The sequence below is a fragment of the Callorhinchus milii genome, unplaced genomic scaffold, assembly GCF_018977255.1.
Source record: "Callorhinchus milii isolate IMCB2004 unplaced genomic scaffold, IMCB_Cmil_1.0 Scaffold5, whole genome shotgun sequence".
NCBI classification, from domain to species: Eukaryota; Metazoa; Chordata; class Chondrichthyes; order Chimaeriformes; family Callorhinchidae; genus Callorhinchus; species Callorhinchus milii.
Genome location: NW_024704746.1, coordinates 22,780,852 through 22,796,172, shown reverse-complemented (window position 1 = coordinate 22,796,172; position 15,321 = coordinate 22,780,852). Strand labels below are relative to the sequence as shown.

The window sequence follows — 15,321 nt, the reverse complement described above, 5'->3', positions numbered from 1 at the left end:
AAAAATGACACAGTTTGGTTTTACTTTTATGGCACCGTTCGTCATCAAGTAGAGCAAATTCTTAGTATAACTGACCTTGAAGCTCAGTGATCTCACCACTGTCTCTCTCTCTCTCTCTCTCTCTTTCCCTCTCTCAGGACCTTGCATGAGCAGACTGAAAGGTTTCTCAGTTTCCACACTTATGTGGCCAATGAATCTTCTTGTGAGGCTGCCAGCTTATCTGAAGTCAATTCTAAGTCACTGGAGCGGAGGGCGGAGAAACAGAAGCTAATTGTATTTATCAAACAATCAAACTCTTGACGCATTGGTGCTTTTTAGAAGTCGACAGGTTCTCATCCCAAATTATAATAAATAAATAAATAAATAAATAACTTTTTGCATTGGATACAGCGCCTTATCACATCTTCGAGGAGTTTCAAAGCGCTTCGCAGAATATATTGTAAAGTGAATTGACTGTGTATTTTGTGGGCGAAACGCGGCAGCCAATTGCGCACAGCAGCGTCCCACAAATTGGATTGAGTGACCAAATTATCATTATTTTTTTTGAAGGGATTATTAACCCCGGAAAAGCAATCCACCAATCGACTATCAACCGGGTTCCTACTGACTGCTAGGTAAACAGAGGCTAGTGGAGTAAGGAAACTTGTTCAACATTTTGGTCTGCCCGGGAATCGAACCCAGATCCTCTCGGTTGCGAGTTTAAATTAAAAACAACAGAAGACGGACGTGAAGATAATAATAATAGTCCTTGCATTTTGGTACAACGGCTTATCACGTCTTCGAGACGTCTCGAAGCTCTTCACAGAAACTCTGCATTTCATAACCTGTTTGATGTGATGACAGTTAGCAAAATCCCTGAGAATTTCACCCAGATGTTTTAAAAATTTTACTTTTAATTAAAATGGGGCCTTTTTATCCATTCAACAAGCAAGGGGTTAACATTGCATTGATAAAATGATTTCTGCTATCTGAGCAGTGTTATTACTTTAAGATTAGTATTTATTTGAGCGTCAAAATGCATGAGCTGAATATATACACACTTAGTAGTTTGCTTAGATCTGCTGACAGCCTAAGGCTTCCCGACTCCAATTTTCACCTTAGTAAATGTGTCCTGTCAACAAATCATACTTCACCAACGCTAACTCAGCCAACAGAAACAGAATTAAATGCTGGTCTACAATCATGGCCCAAGATCTCATTTAACCTTTTAAAAGATTAATAATAACATTGGGGTGAAAAATGAGACATTTTGTAATGGACTCAGTACCAGACCCCTGTGAACCATTGCATTGTTCATCCCATTGTCACAGTGAATAAGATTAAACAGAGGTTCACAATATGTTTATCCTGACCTCCCCAACACGTAGACACAGACACACACATCCCTCCACATGCACACAGAGGCACATACAGATAGAGATACACACACACACACATAGACACACACACATACACACAAACACAGACCAACACAGATACACACGCAAATACAATACACAGATGCAAACATACACCAACTCTTTCACCATCAACATTCCCTGTGAAGGCTCCGATAACTCGAAGATCATCGCGACTTCAGTATCTTTTAGCTTTCTCTGTTTATTTTTAAAGTACATTTTTATTAGACACTGGGTGCTGAAAACACCTCTGATCCCAGTATTTGCAATAACATAATAGGGCAAAGAGGATTTTTGATGAATGAAGAGCACTGGGTAATGAGCGTATCATTGACTGGAGTTTCACAAACTGCTTGTTTTGACTGATGATAGATAACGACAACAATTTGCATTTACATAGCGCCCTTCACGTGGGGCAGCCTCTCAGAGCGCTTGATATCATCAACTCTTCAAATTAAACTAAAATGACCCCCTCCCTCTAAAAATACACAGAGACAGACGCAAAGACCATGGATGTTAACTAACCTCTTGAAGAACGGGGTCTGAAAAGATTCTTAGTCGACATTTGTGATGGCGATTGAGTCTCGGTCGAATTCTGGCAAGAATAAACCACTTGCCTGCCTCTCTTCCCCCATTACTTGCCTTAGATATAAATTTTAGCCTCTCGTGGGCATTTGGGAAGAAAGTTATGAATTTAATAACATTCTCGTGAGCAGTGAGTAAAAAAGGGGTCAAAGTGCACTCGTAACTCAAACGTAAACAAACAGAGTTTATCCGGTGTAATAAATTAATGAGGAGAATAATGGAGATTGCATTTCATTTTTATGGCAGAGGTGTCAGTAACCAAATTTACCAATTGGACCTTCATTGGTGGACGTTTTAAACAATGCAGCAGGCGTTTAGATGGTGATATCTTCACTAGGAAACTGGAAACAGTTACAAGTAAGTTCCCAAGATTTTTCTATCAAATTAAGAGTCTTTTTGTCTTTTATTTTATCCCCGTTTCCTTTTTATGGTCTCCACATGGTTGATGGTGTGTGTGGGAGCCATCTCCTGCCAATCCTTTTAATGCTCTATGGCAGTCCAAGAGAAGATGGACAACAAGCAGCTCTGTGTGACTTCACTCAGCCTCCCAATGGCATTCCTAAAGGTCTCAACTACTTACATAGGACCTTCAAGCTATGAACCTATGCCCTATCGTCCCATAGTACAATATACTGGAGGTGCTACTTAGCAATGTACTGTCCCTCACTACTTGCAGCTCTGACATTGAAAACAACAAAGGCAATAATAATAATAATAATAATCCTTGCATTTGAGATATTGCCTTTCACATCCAAGGACATCTCAAGGCACTGCACATCATCCACTGTAAAGTGTTTTGGCTATAATTTGTAGGTGAATACGATAGCCAATTGGCACACAGCAATGTCCCACAAAGAGCCATGAACTGAATGACCGAAAGGGGGATTATGAAGAAGGAAGCAACTTCCTTAAAGGATGTTGATCACCCCACTGTGCATTTCCTGATTCAAGAAAGCTGAAACATGTTGCACTGTGTGTGGCAGTTTCGCTTTTTCAAGTAAGTGAAATATTTACAACTTTTTGGGGGAGAAAAAAAACGACTTGAACCTTTACAGGAGTCCTGTAGCTTAGTGGTAAGAGCGCTCGCCTCGGAAGCGAGAGGACCTGGGTTCTATTCCCGGGCAGGGGGCAAAACGTTGGGAAAGTTTCCTTACTCCACACGGCTCTGTTTGCCCAGCAGTAAGTAGGAGCCCGGTTGCTAGTTGATTGGCAGATTGCTTTTCTGGGGGTAATAATCCCTTCAAAAAAAAATAGAAGATGTGATAAGGCGCGATATCAAATTCAAGCATTATTATTATTGTTATTATTATTATTTATCTCTCAGCTGTTCTGAAAGCCTACAATACAGGAGTTGCTCTCCGAACCTCGGCTTGCCATTGACCACACAATCAAGGACAATGTCGCTGCCAGTCTATCGCACTGGGACCTCCAAAGCGGGCTCCTGTGTTCTTTCGCCTCTTTTCATCGCAACACATGCCTCCATCACCCCTGGGGCCTCCTTGAGCAGAGACCTGCTTCCATCCGTTAGGTCAGTAGCACTTCCTTCACACCCTGGGTTAAGCTGCCCTGGGGATTAGCTGGGAGGCCATACTACTCAAGGAGAACGCAGGTCTGTGGCAGGAACATTACTTTTTGCTCTTTAAAAGCACCGGCACACCAGAGGAAACAACAATATCACCCGAGCCGCGCGGTTTGTTTTCATTAAGTAAACGTATCTATTTTAGTTATGAAAAACATCTAGTCTGTGAACAAAAGCCTACGTGAGCCAATGCACACCACAATTTCTCTGTTGGTTATACCTGCAGTTACAAATTCGTTGCTGAAGGTTTGTGGCGTTTATAGAGTTGAGAATGTTACTCACCGAGTGGCATATCTGAACTCCGCTGCGTTGGGTGTAATGAAAAGCATTGCCGGATCCTTCAAGGAACACAGGGTTGCCCTTTAATTGCATTGCATTACTACAGTGCTGCTGTTTAGGTGTGTCTGCCTGACTCAGTTGGTATCACTCTCACCTCTGAGTCAGAAGGTTGTGGGTTCAAGTCCTACATTGGGACTTTGCGACTCAAATTTGGGTTAGCAGTGAAAGTTTTGCAAATAAGCACAGGTTTGTACTTCAGTGAGGATGGTTACTGTTGAGCTACGTTTGTGCGAGTCAGTAACCATTAGCCTTGCACCTTCCTCTTGCAGCCAGCCTGATCCCATTCCCAACCCTGCTCATAGACTCAGTAGCATCAGATGAACCCAACGGTCCAAGATCAAGTAATGACTTAAGAAAGAATTGGTTGGCTGACATAGACCCTTCTACTGTACAGCGCTTCGAGACTCTATCTTACCTGAAGTCCACTGTATAAATGCAAGTTGTTGTTGTATTTTGCTGTATTTTTCATTTGAATAGAAATTTCCCTGTAACTTAAAGGGCAGAATTGTGGAGTACTGCAAACGCTGATGTTAATGCTGAGTCCTGGCATAATGCACTTGTTTATGTTTCTTTTACAAAGTTCGGCTTAAATTAAAATTGGAACTCGACACAAATAGGGGAGTGACCTCTGGAATACTTTGCCTTTCGTCTCCGTGACCCATTCTGTTTAAATATACAGTTTATAAAGAAATCCTCGAGAGAGACTGCTTCAGCTCAAACTGCATTAAACCTAAAGTTTAAAAACAATACACAAAACGGATCATTGGATCCAGAAGGAGGCATTGGTATTTGTAGCCGGGATATATGTGTGTAAAATGTGTCTTGATTGGAAAGAGNAAAAAAATCCAGAGCACAGCAGATGTGGGTGATAAAACGAATGTCCATTGTATAATTTCCTCTTTAAATATTTTGGAAAAAGATTAAAAGTTACCGCACTGCCTACAGAAGGCACTTCTAAAGCCAGGGATTATGTGAAAAAAGGCCTTGAAACCAAACAGAAAGCTTTAACTTTCTCTTTGTTCCGTTCCATAAATTATTTTGACCAAATAATTATTCCGGGCGAAAATATGCCTTCAGAACTCTTCCCCCCCTCCCACCACTCCAACGCACTTCCCCTCTCCCTCTTAATCTATTTTCAGAAAGTATTTACCTTAGGCCCATTACCTAGAAAACACGTGCTCTTATCTTTTTATCTGCACACACTCATTGGGCTCCACTAACCTCAAACACTTCAAGGTATCAAACATCAAACATGGACCTTTAGGCTCTTGTGAAGTGCAGTGTTTTGGAGTGCGCCTGTGATGTGATGTGCTCCCCCCACTAAATGCAGGATGTGGCATATCCTGTTCAAAAGAAAGACATTTTTTAACATGTTTACCTTGGCTTTCCTATGGCCTTGCATGCTGGGCAGTGGTCAGGGTAAAGGTTAATACTTTCTAGTCTTCGAAAATGGTTCGTACTGTATTGGCGAGAGTGTAAATTCTTTGTGTGTATTTTTTCAGCCCAACTCCACAGCCTGCATATATTTCGTGCCCAATTAAACCCGACACACAAAGCCACAGTTCCTTTTGCCCATTCAGAAGTATGAAGCACCAGCAGTACAGTTCAGCTGCACAGTCCGGGTGAAATTCACCCCAAACTCATGTTTTCCTTAGTCAGCCAATTACATTATACACGCAGCTGAATGCTGCTTATCTGCCAGCTCACATCTTGTTTGAAGGTCTTCTCTTTCCCACCAACAGGCCACTGGGACTCAATGTTTTGCTTGGTAACCTGCTGCCTGTGCCTAATCCCTTCAATATGTCTCTCTCCAAAGACAATATCTGCCAACATGATATATTTCTGACCTTATTTTTCTTTCCTTTAAAGTATTCCAGGGTGAGTCAATGAGTCACATAGATTTGTAGTGCAAATACTGTATACTTCATCACTTTAAAGTTATCCATCTATTCTCTCAAAGCTCTGATTAGGTTTGGGTGAGATTCTGTTGGGTTCTTTTTACGAGATGCAGAGAGTGGAGTTTCAACCCAAAGCACACAGTGCCAGGTAAACACAACGAGGATTGGAGTAACTACAACAACTTGCCTTGATCTGATGCCCTTCACACAGGATAGCAGCATCTCTGAGAAGTTGGGCACTGATCAAGGGGCAGAAGGTGGAGACCATGGATGCGGCCGAAGAGGTAGGTCTTGAGGTGGGTCAAGGTGGAGGGATTGATTCCAGTGGTTAGGGCTGTGTGTGAAGGTACGCCCACCGATGGTGGCATGGAGGGAGAGCATCATCTAGCATAGGTGTGTGGGATTTTAAATGACTGGTGGAAATCATGCATCACAATTTTTATTTGCATTTTCTTTTTCTATTTGAATTGTTTTAATCTCTGACCTCTGGGAATCGACAGCGATCAAAGCTGGGAAAGTGCAAAAGTCCCCAATTCAGAGTTTTTGCAATTCTTTAGTTTTAAACTCTGGTGGTAAAGGCTTCCGGTTTGGGCTACAGCCAAATTATCCTCCCTCTCTCTGCCACAGACACAGATGAATGCTTAACCTTTCAACACTGGGCTGAGAAATGCAGTGCGTGATGTGTTAATTAGTTCAACGGCTAAATAATAACAATAATAATCCTTGCATTTCATACAGCGCCTTATCACGTCTTCGAGACCTCTCAAAGCACTTCACAGGATACACTGTAAAAGTCAATGGACTGTATATTTTGTGGGCGAAGCACGGCAGTCAATTACACACAGCAGCGTCCCCACAAACAGTTGTGGATTAAGTGACCAAGTTATTCATTGACCAGAAACTTCACTGAAGACTCTGCTCCTGAATGCAGTCAGAACGGTCAAGTGTCTGACATCACCTTTGCAGATGAGCTCGTCCATCAGGACTATAGCGATGCAGGAAGCAACGCTACTGTTGTCTACTTACATCTTTGTGCAGAAAATGACTTAAAGGTTTAAGACACTCTGTGTACTTGCCAAAGTGTGTAGCTGCTTATTCAGATAAACATATACTCACTTAAGGTAGTGAAACTGGAATCTTTATAACAAAGGCAACCTCACACTGCGATTCTGCCTCTAGTGTTTACATAACTCCGTCACTAGAACTGCTCTTAAGGCAAAGCATTTATTTATCTTTCTTCCTTCAATGATTTTAGCGCTCTAATCTCTCTACTCTCTTTATTGTGATATCCACTCTTTAATGTACGATCAAGGTCGTACTCTTTACCATGATATATTTGTACTGGGAAACCAATCCAGTTTTAATCCACAGAAAGTAAACAGGACAAATTTCAGCACTTTGTAATCATGCACTTCTCAATAATTTCAGTATGTTGGCTTTTGCGTTCAGTGGAAAAGTTAAACAAAACCGATGAACTGACATAGATGTCACAAGGAATTTCAACAGATCCCAGATTGTACAAAGCCCAGATTGTATTGCCATCCTGAAGCTCCCAAAATAATGTTTATAATAATAATCCTTGCATTTGATACAGCACCTTACTATGTCGTCGAGACGGCTCAAAAGGCTTCATAGGATTTATTATAAAATGCAGCGACTGTGTATTTGTAGGCGAATGCAGCAACCAGTTTGCACACAGCAATGTTCCACAAACAGCTATGAAGTGAACGACCAATTTTATCTGGGGAAACGTCTTTTTCTTTTTGAATAGTGTTCACGGGATCTTTAACGTCCACCTAAACAAGCAGACAGGACCTCAGTTTAATATCTCTTGAAGGACAGCACCTCTGACAACGCAGCCTAGGATTGCAGCGTCAGGCTCGACTGGGAGAAGTCACGACTTGGGGCTTGAACCCACAAGAGTGCTATCCAATTGAGTCAGGCTGACACCCAAAATGTAGTAGCTCCCCAAAATATAACAGTATTGAACTCAAACCATGTTCAGATCCAATGAACCTGTCAGATGCCTTTTGGCAACAAGGGCAACAGTTGGCATTCTCGAGAAAAGAGAAGAACAAATAGTTTGATTGTCAATATGTTTCCCGCAACTTTTCTGTCTGAACCATAGAACAGCAACTGCTAATTATAGCCACGTGTGAAAACTTCCCACTGGGTGAGCAACTGCTGTAGATACTGGTTACCAATTATTTTAAAAATAGGCGGGAAGCAAAAAGTTGGAGCTTTTTAGGAAATCGGTTGCTGATGAAGAACTGAAATAAGAATGTAGGGAATTAGTGGAATCCGGTTGTTTATCAATTGTTGGAATAATAGTAATAATTTGGTCACTCGATCCACTGCTGTTTGTGGATACTAATGTGAGCAACTTTACCTACAAAGCACACAGTCACTACACTTTACAGTATACCTTGTCAAGTGCTTTGAGACGCCTCATATTATAGCGTATCAAAACACAAAAGCACAGAACTATTTAACTAAAAAACTACTTCTGGTAGCTATAGTACCAGAGCATTGAACTTGTTAACTCTTGAATCGGTGTTTAACTTAGATCCCGCTTTGGACTGACATTTGTATTCCAACTTCCTCCCGAGGTCAGGTTTTTCCTGCCTTGGTCACGTCGTCTCTGAGAACCGGGGAGTGAAGAGGTTCGAAAGTCAGAGAATCTACATCTCACTTTGCTCTAATTGACTTCCTTGTGGGTTGACACAGTGCGACCTCGATGGTTTCTATGGTGGTGTCTGTACAATGGAACTCTCCACCCGTTGAACCCAGACGACTGTATTTATATATTTGATGGGGAAGGAAATGGAGAGAAATTCCTAAATTCAAGTTAAAAATAGAGCGATTCTCACCGTGGCGGAGCTCTGATGTGTGCAAATATACAAGCGTTTTCCATCTCCTGATCCTTTTACAGTGATGTGTATTTAACTTTCTAATAGACTTCTACTGCTGTGGCTTCTCGCTAATGGGGCGCAACATGGCTCCACTGTACTTCCTACATTTTTCTGCAGCTCTGCAATACAGCTTCAGAGACGGGAGGTGTTTGAGTTGGACTGTGTAAGGCATTCTGCTCTTTATATGGTATTTATTGCACATGGTCTACTACAAGTAGCAAGTTGGAAGCAGTGGGAAACACCCATATGTTTAACTATAATAATAATAATCCTTGCGTTTGATATAGCACCTTAGCACGTCTTTGAAATGTCTCAAAGCGCTTCACAGAATACACTGTAAAGTGAATTGTCTGTATATTTTGTGGGCGAAACGCAGCAGCCAATTGCGCACAGCAGCGTCCCACGAACAGTTGTGGATTAAGTGAAAAAATTATTTTAAAATTATTTTTGAAGGGATTATTATCCTCAAATAAGCAATTGACTAATAACCGATTAGCGAGGGAAAAGTGCCAAGTGATCTCCTTTTGACAAGATTTATTCATTGCCGTAAAAGAAACTTTTGAGGCAAGTTTACTCTTCTGCTACCCTCCATCATGTTACTGTTACCTGAGGACCAATCTATCGAAGTTGAGGGAGGTATACGTTAGACACACAGGTAGGATTAGCAAAACTGTAAGGGAAATGAAGGAAACATACTCTGAAAGAGCATTGCTACAAGAGCAGAGCGGTATTTCAAAAACAAATTAGATACATTTCTGCTAGAAAATAATATCTCAGGTTACAGTATATAGTTTGGGACACGACATGTCAAGCCACTGCCAGGATGGTGGAAAGTAAACTAGATGGACCTTGGTCTTCTAGCATGGATTCCATGGATTCTAGGGAAGTGTACAGTGACGTCCCCCAGGGATCGGTATTAGGACCACTGCTCTTCTTAATAAATATAAATGATCTGGACTTGGGTATAGCAAGTACCATTTCTAAGTTTGCGGACAACACAAAGTTAGGTAGGGAAGTAAACAGTGAGAAGGATAGGAGCCAAATGCAGGAAGACATAGACAGATGGTAAAATGGGCGACACATGGAGGATGAGTTTCAATGTGAAGAAATGCGAAGTAATGCATTTTGGTAGAAAGAATGAGGGGCGGCAATATAGGCTGGTAATGCAATCTTAAGGGGAGTGAAGGAACAGAGAGACCTGGGGGGGGCAGGTAAATGAATCCTTGAAGGTGGCAGGACAGGGAGATAAAGCTGTAAAAAGGGCATATGGGATACCGGGCTTTATAAATAGGGACATAGAGTACAAGAGTCAGGAGGTGATGATTAACCGATATAAACAGTTAGAATACTGCCCCAGTTCTGGGCACCGCACTATAGGAAGGATGTTAAGGCATTGGAAAGGGCGCAGAGGAGATTTACGAGGATGGTACCAGGAATGAGGGACCGTGATGATGAGGAAAGGTTGGAGAGGCGAGAATAATGACAATTATTCTCGTTGGAGCAGAGAAGGTTACGAGGAGACCTGATAGAGGTCTTCAAAATGATGAGGGGATTTGATAGGTTAGAAAGGAAAAAACTGTTTCCACTGGTGGGTGTGTCGGTGACTTGAGGTCACAGATTTAAAATAGTCTCCAAAAGAAGCCGAGGGGAGATGAGAAGACATTTTTTCACGCAGCGAGATGTTCGAATCTGGAACGCATCGCCTGAAAGGGCGGTGGAGGCCGATTCGATAACAACTTTTAAAAACCCGGTGGATAGATATTTGAGGAGGACGGGTTTGCAGGTTATGGGGAAAGGGCCGGGGAGTGGGATTGACATCAATTGCTCTTTTCAAAGAACCGCACAAACTCGATGGGCCGAATGGCCTCTTTTTGTGCTGTACGGTTCTATGATTCTATGATTCTCTTGCCAGCAAATTCTGATGTTCTTACATCATATATGTAAATATATATATTTTAAAAATAGACTCCAAATATTGAAAGCCATCCAAGAGATAAAGGACGACCACAAGGAATAAAGGAGTGAGGAATGAGAGACCCATCCCCTCTGACACCAAAGCAACACGGATCAGAGGAGGTCATGTAACGAAGCCAAAACAAATTTGCCCTATTTCTAAAGTTACAAGGACCAGTTCAAATCCCAGCTGCACCCCCTCCAGCACAACCTCGGAGAGGAAGAGAGCACCATCTGCATCTATTTCACCACTGCCACTACTCCACTTCCTCTCTGCAAGTCTCCCTCTCGGACTAAACTACAATTTGTTCCTGTTCCATCGAAAACTATTTTCACCGCTGGTCAAATGATAGCAATAGCCCAAGAAGACATCCAGCAATGGAAAAAAATACCCAGAGATACAACTCTTACACTGTAGGATTGTCGAAGTAAAATGTATCATCAATCTATCTGTCTGTCTGTCTGTCTGTCTGTCTGTCTGTCCGTGTCTCTCTCTCTCTCTCTCTCTCTCACTCACTCACTCACTCCCGCCCGCCCGCCCGCCCTCCCTCCCTCACAAGCCTAATACATGGTGACCCAAAAGTCACGATACTATTACAATGTCTAATAAGTCTTAAAGAAATGATGATTTTTTTTAGATAATAGGGTGGATATCGTGAATTTTTGGTCACGCTGTATAAGAAAGTCTACTCTCGGGTCTGAACTTCAGCTTTCTCCAGGCCAGACTCTCTGCTCATAGACCTTGTATCCTGGGCTTCATTGCTGGTCTGACTAGCAGTGGTTTACCTTCAACCTCATTTTCTACTCACAGATCTGCAGTATATCCATCTTGGTGAAGCCACAGGGGTAGTAATCCACGACTGTGTGTGGGACACTGCTGTGCGCAATTGGCTGCCGCGTTTCGCCCACAAAACATACGGTCAATTCACTTCACAGTATATTCTGTGAAGCGCGTTGGGACGTCTAGAAGACTTGATAAAGCGCTGTGGAGTCCTGTAGCTCAGTGGTTAGAGCACTCGCTTTGCAAGTGAGAGACCTGAGTTCAATTCCAGGCAGAGGGCGAAACCTTGGGCAAGTAATAATAATAATAATAATCCTTGCATTTGATATAGCGCTTTTCACGTCGGGAGGACGTCCCAAAGCGCTTCACGGAATAGACTGTAAAGTGAATTGACTGTATATTTGTGGGCGAACGCGGCAGCCAATTGCGCACAGCAATGTCCCACAAACAGTCGTAGATTGAAAATGACCAATTTATTATTGTTTTTGTTTTTTGGAGGGATTATTATTAGGCTCTGTGTGGAGTAAGGAAACTTGCCCAAGGTTTCGCCCTCTGCCTGGAATTGAACTCAGGTCTCTCACTTGCAAAGCGAGTGCTCTAACCACTGAGCTACAGGACTCCACAAGTTTCCTTACTCCACACAGAGCCTAATAATAATCCCTCCAAAACCCAAAACAATAATAAATTGGTCATTTTCAATCCACGACTGTTTGTGGGACATTGCTGTGCGCAATTGGCTGCTGCGTTCGCCCACAAATATACAGTCAATTCACTTTACAGTGTGTTCTGTGAAGCGCTTTGGGACGTCCTCCCGACGTGAAAAGCGCTATATCAAATGCAAAGATTATTATTATTATTATGTATCAAATGCAAGGATTATTATTATTATTTTTGAGATAGGGCTGGATAGGGAGTGGAAGGATCCCAGCACTCCAGTGCCCTGGTGAGCTGGCATGCCAAAATGCTGAGCCACCAAGCTGCCTAAAACAAAACCATATTAGGTAAACGGCTGCGTTTTATATACCTTCCTAGATACAGGAGACATCGCTGTTCAGTTTTCTAACCATTTATCTTAATCGTAAACCCTGAGCCCCCATATGAACAAGACTGGCATGGCATTCAGATCTGGAAATGCTTAGTCATTCGATTGTGATGTTCCCTGACAATACCAGCTGGATTAGTCACACCAACTTGTAAGGCCTTTCTGTTAATGTTTCTTCTGTTGCAGATTCTTCAAAGTTTTTTTCATAGTCATAGGAGATACTACCATCTGCTATGAACCAACCTTCTCTGATTCTGAATCCAGAATTCTCACAGACGTGTTGACCAGCAATTGCCAGCAGATCTGTTAAACAATATTATGAAACTGGACTGTGTTTTGTGGGAGATATAGAAAAAAATGTGTTATGAAGGGCAAGCCATAGAGGAAGCACTTTATAATGGTTCTCTGCTAGTGAGGGATCTAGGAAATGTGGTTTATATAAAGAGATCACAGAGTGACGGAGCACAACATTTTCTGTAATTTAGTACTAAGTGCAACGAAGTGGGCAATGTCATTCAGAGAAATGCAATACATGGCTGGTGAGTGGAGTAAAGGAGGCTGTGTCTGAAATTAGGGTCAAGACATATTGGGACACAATAGAGGAAGATATGGTTTGCCTCTGGTCCATTTTACCAGTTTATAGCTGACTTGGGAGTGTTGGATTTCAACACTGGGTGGCAAAAGTGGAAAAGCGTTCCACATTCCAATGTTTGACTTTTGGTACAGATCGATGCACAGAAACGTAAGTCTACATGCACCTCTCTAAGGAAGATATCCTATAACACACATATGCTTCTCATTCAATTCAAAAAAAACATTAATAGAGTCTACATAACTCCAAGTAGACTTAAGAGAATGTAAATTAGATCCTTGTTGTATTACTGGCATTGAGGGGCACCAGCAGGCATGTTACTCTATCTATTCTGGCAATGCCCGAAGGTGGAACAATAATTACTTCCAGGATTCTTTCAGGATGTTCAAACCCTGCCTATGTTTTCTGAGTGATCCATCATCTTTGATTGGCTCAGATCGGAAGATTGGAACTTCTTGGGTTGCTGTTGACAAGAAAATGTGCTTCCAGAAGGAAACCAGTCCGGCAAAACTAAGGGCAAACTTTTGTGAGTTGATACCCACGGCATATAGAGAAACCCCCAATATTTAAGTCTAAGCAGGATATGGAAGGCTTCAATGAATACATTTTCTTTTTTTTGTAAATTTGGTCACTGAATCCGCGACTGTCTGTGGGACACTGCTGTGCGCAATTGGCTATTGTACAGTCAATTCACTTTACAGTATATTCTGTGAAGCGCTTTGAGACCTCCCAACGATGTGATAAGACACTATATCAAGGATTGCTAATATTGTTATTTAATATTAATCCTTTCCTTTTGATGGATGCTTCAGTAAGTATCTTTCCCTTTGTTCTGCCTTGATAAATGCGATCCCTGAATTCTGACCATCTCAGTCTCTCCAATTTGAACACCTTAAAAGAATTGCACGAGGTATCTGGCTGATTGGACTGTCAGGCTAGGTATCTCTATGACCTTCAGGCTTGCAGACAAGCAGAGACACAATCTCTTGGCAGAGGGCTAAAATGTTGCATATCCTTTCCTCATTGCATGATGTAATCTTCTGATTCTTAAGCACTTTTAGCTAAGATGCCAGTTGCTTTGCTTGAAGTCAAGGGAAGCCACGAATACAATGAAATGGTTGGAATTATCAATTCACCGTATGATTAAAGATTTGCAGGCGTTTCAAATCCAAAGTCGCAAGAAACGATTCTATTTATCAAGACGACTCAGGATGGTTTCAGGGTCTTTGAGGTTGTTTTGTCATTTTCCGAGTGTCTGTCGCAGGCTAAGTTGGAGGGTATCCATAATGGGAGGTTCAAGTCTGCTGTCATTTCAGTGACACTATTTTAAACAGTTTAAAAACGTAGACTTTGTTTTATTTTGCAGGCATCGCCAAGTAATTGCTACAACATAACCAACGCTCCCTGTGAACCTCCACACGTCTTGTGCTGCCGTCTGCAAACGGACTCGAAAATACTTTAGTAATTCCTTTGTTACTCATAAATGGGTCAGATATGCTGTAGGGATAACCTGGAACCCTATGCCAATGCACTGTTTTTTCCGGTCCAATTCACTGAATCAGAGAAACTCAATAGGAAAGAAAGCAATGGACGGGGAAAATAGCAAACTACATGGGATATAAATATGGCACCTTAAGTGGCCACCACGCTCGTGCTTACACTGAGATTGGACTTTCCCTTTACATGAATCAACGTATAAAAATATATGAAAGTAACCAGTTCACGTTGGGTACAATTGGATAGTCAATGATCACACTCAGAGAAACAAACAGGAATTGGCTTCTGCATTTGTCCATCGTGCTACTCTTCCTCTGTCAATACGAGAGGAGATTATATTATTCCATTCTTTGCGCACTCACGTGGCTGACTTCTGGGGTGAAACTGGAGATTATTAGGATTGTATGTTAACAGGCTGGTCAGTTCGGAAGAGTTCAAATGTATTGTTCACATTGCACAAAGCACAAAGAGCCTTTGACTCTAATTCATGTTCCATAGCATAGGTCCTCCATTCAGGTCACCATAACTCCAATTCCACTGAGGGAGAATACATCCCACATATGCTACTTGAGAAGGTTAAACAACAAGGTTAAATGGAAGCCGGCATATCTGATCTAACTGACCCATTAACCATGCCAACTCCTGGTGTCAAATCCTGCGCAGTTTGACCACTTCAATGCAGCCCTCCCATGACTGTCCCTGATAGTATCACATCTGCTTCCATCTTCCCAGTTCCCTTCTGATTA

At 42.0% G+C, this 15,321-nt stretch overlaps 1 non-coding gene across 1 annotated transcript; it reads left to right on the top strand.

Moving 5' to 3' along the window:
* Nucleotides 1-3,039: 3,039 nt before the first annotated feature.
* On the top strand, nucleotides 3,040-3,113 carry trnap-cgg. The gene has a single exon. It is a non-coding gene; the product is annotated as a tRNA-Pro (tRNA).
* The last annotated feature ends 12,208 nt before the right edge of the window (nucleotides 3,114-15,321 follow it).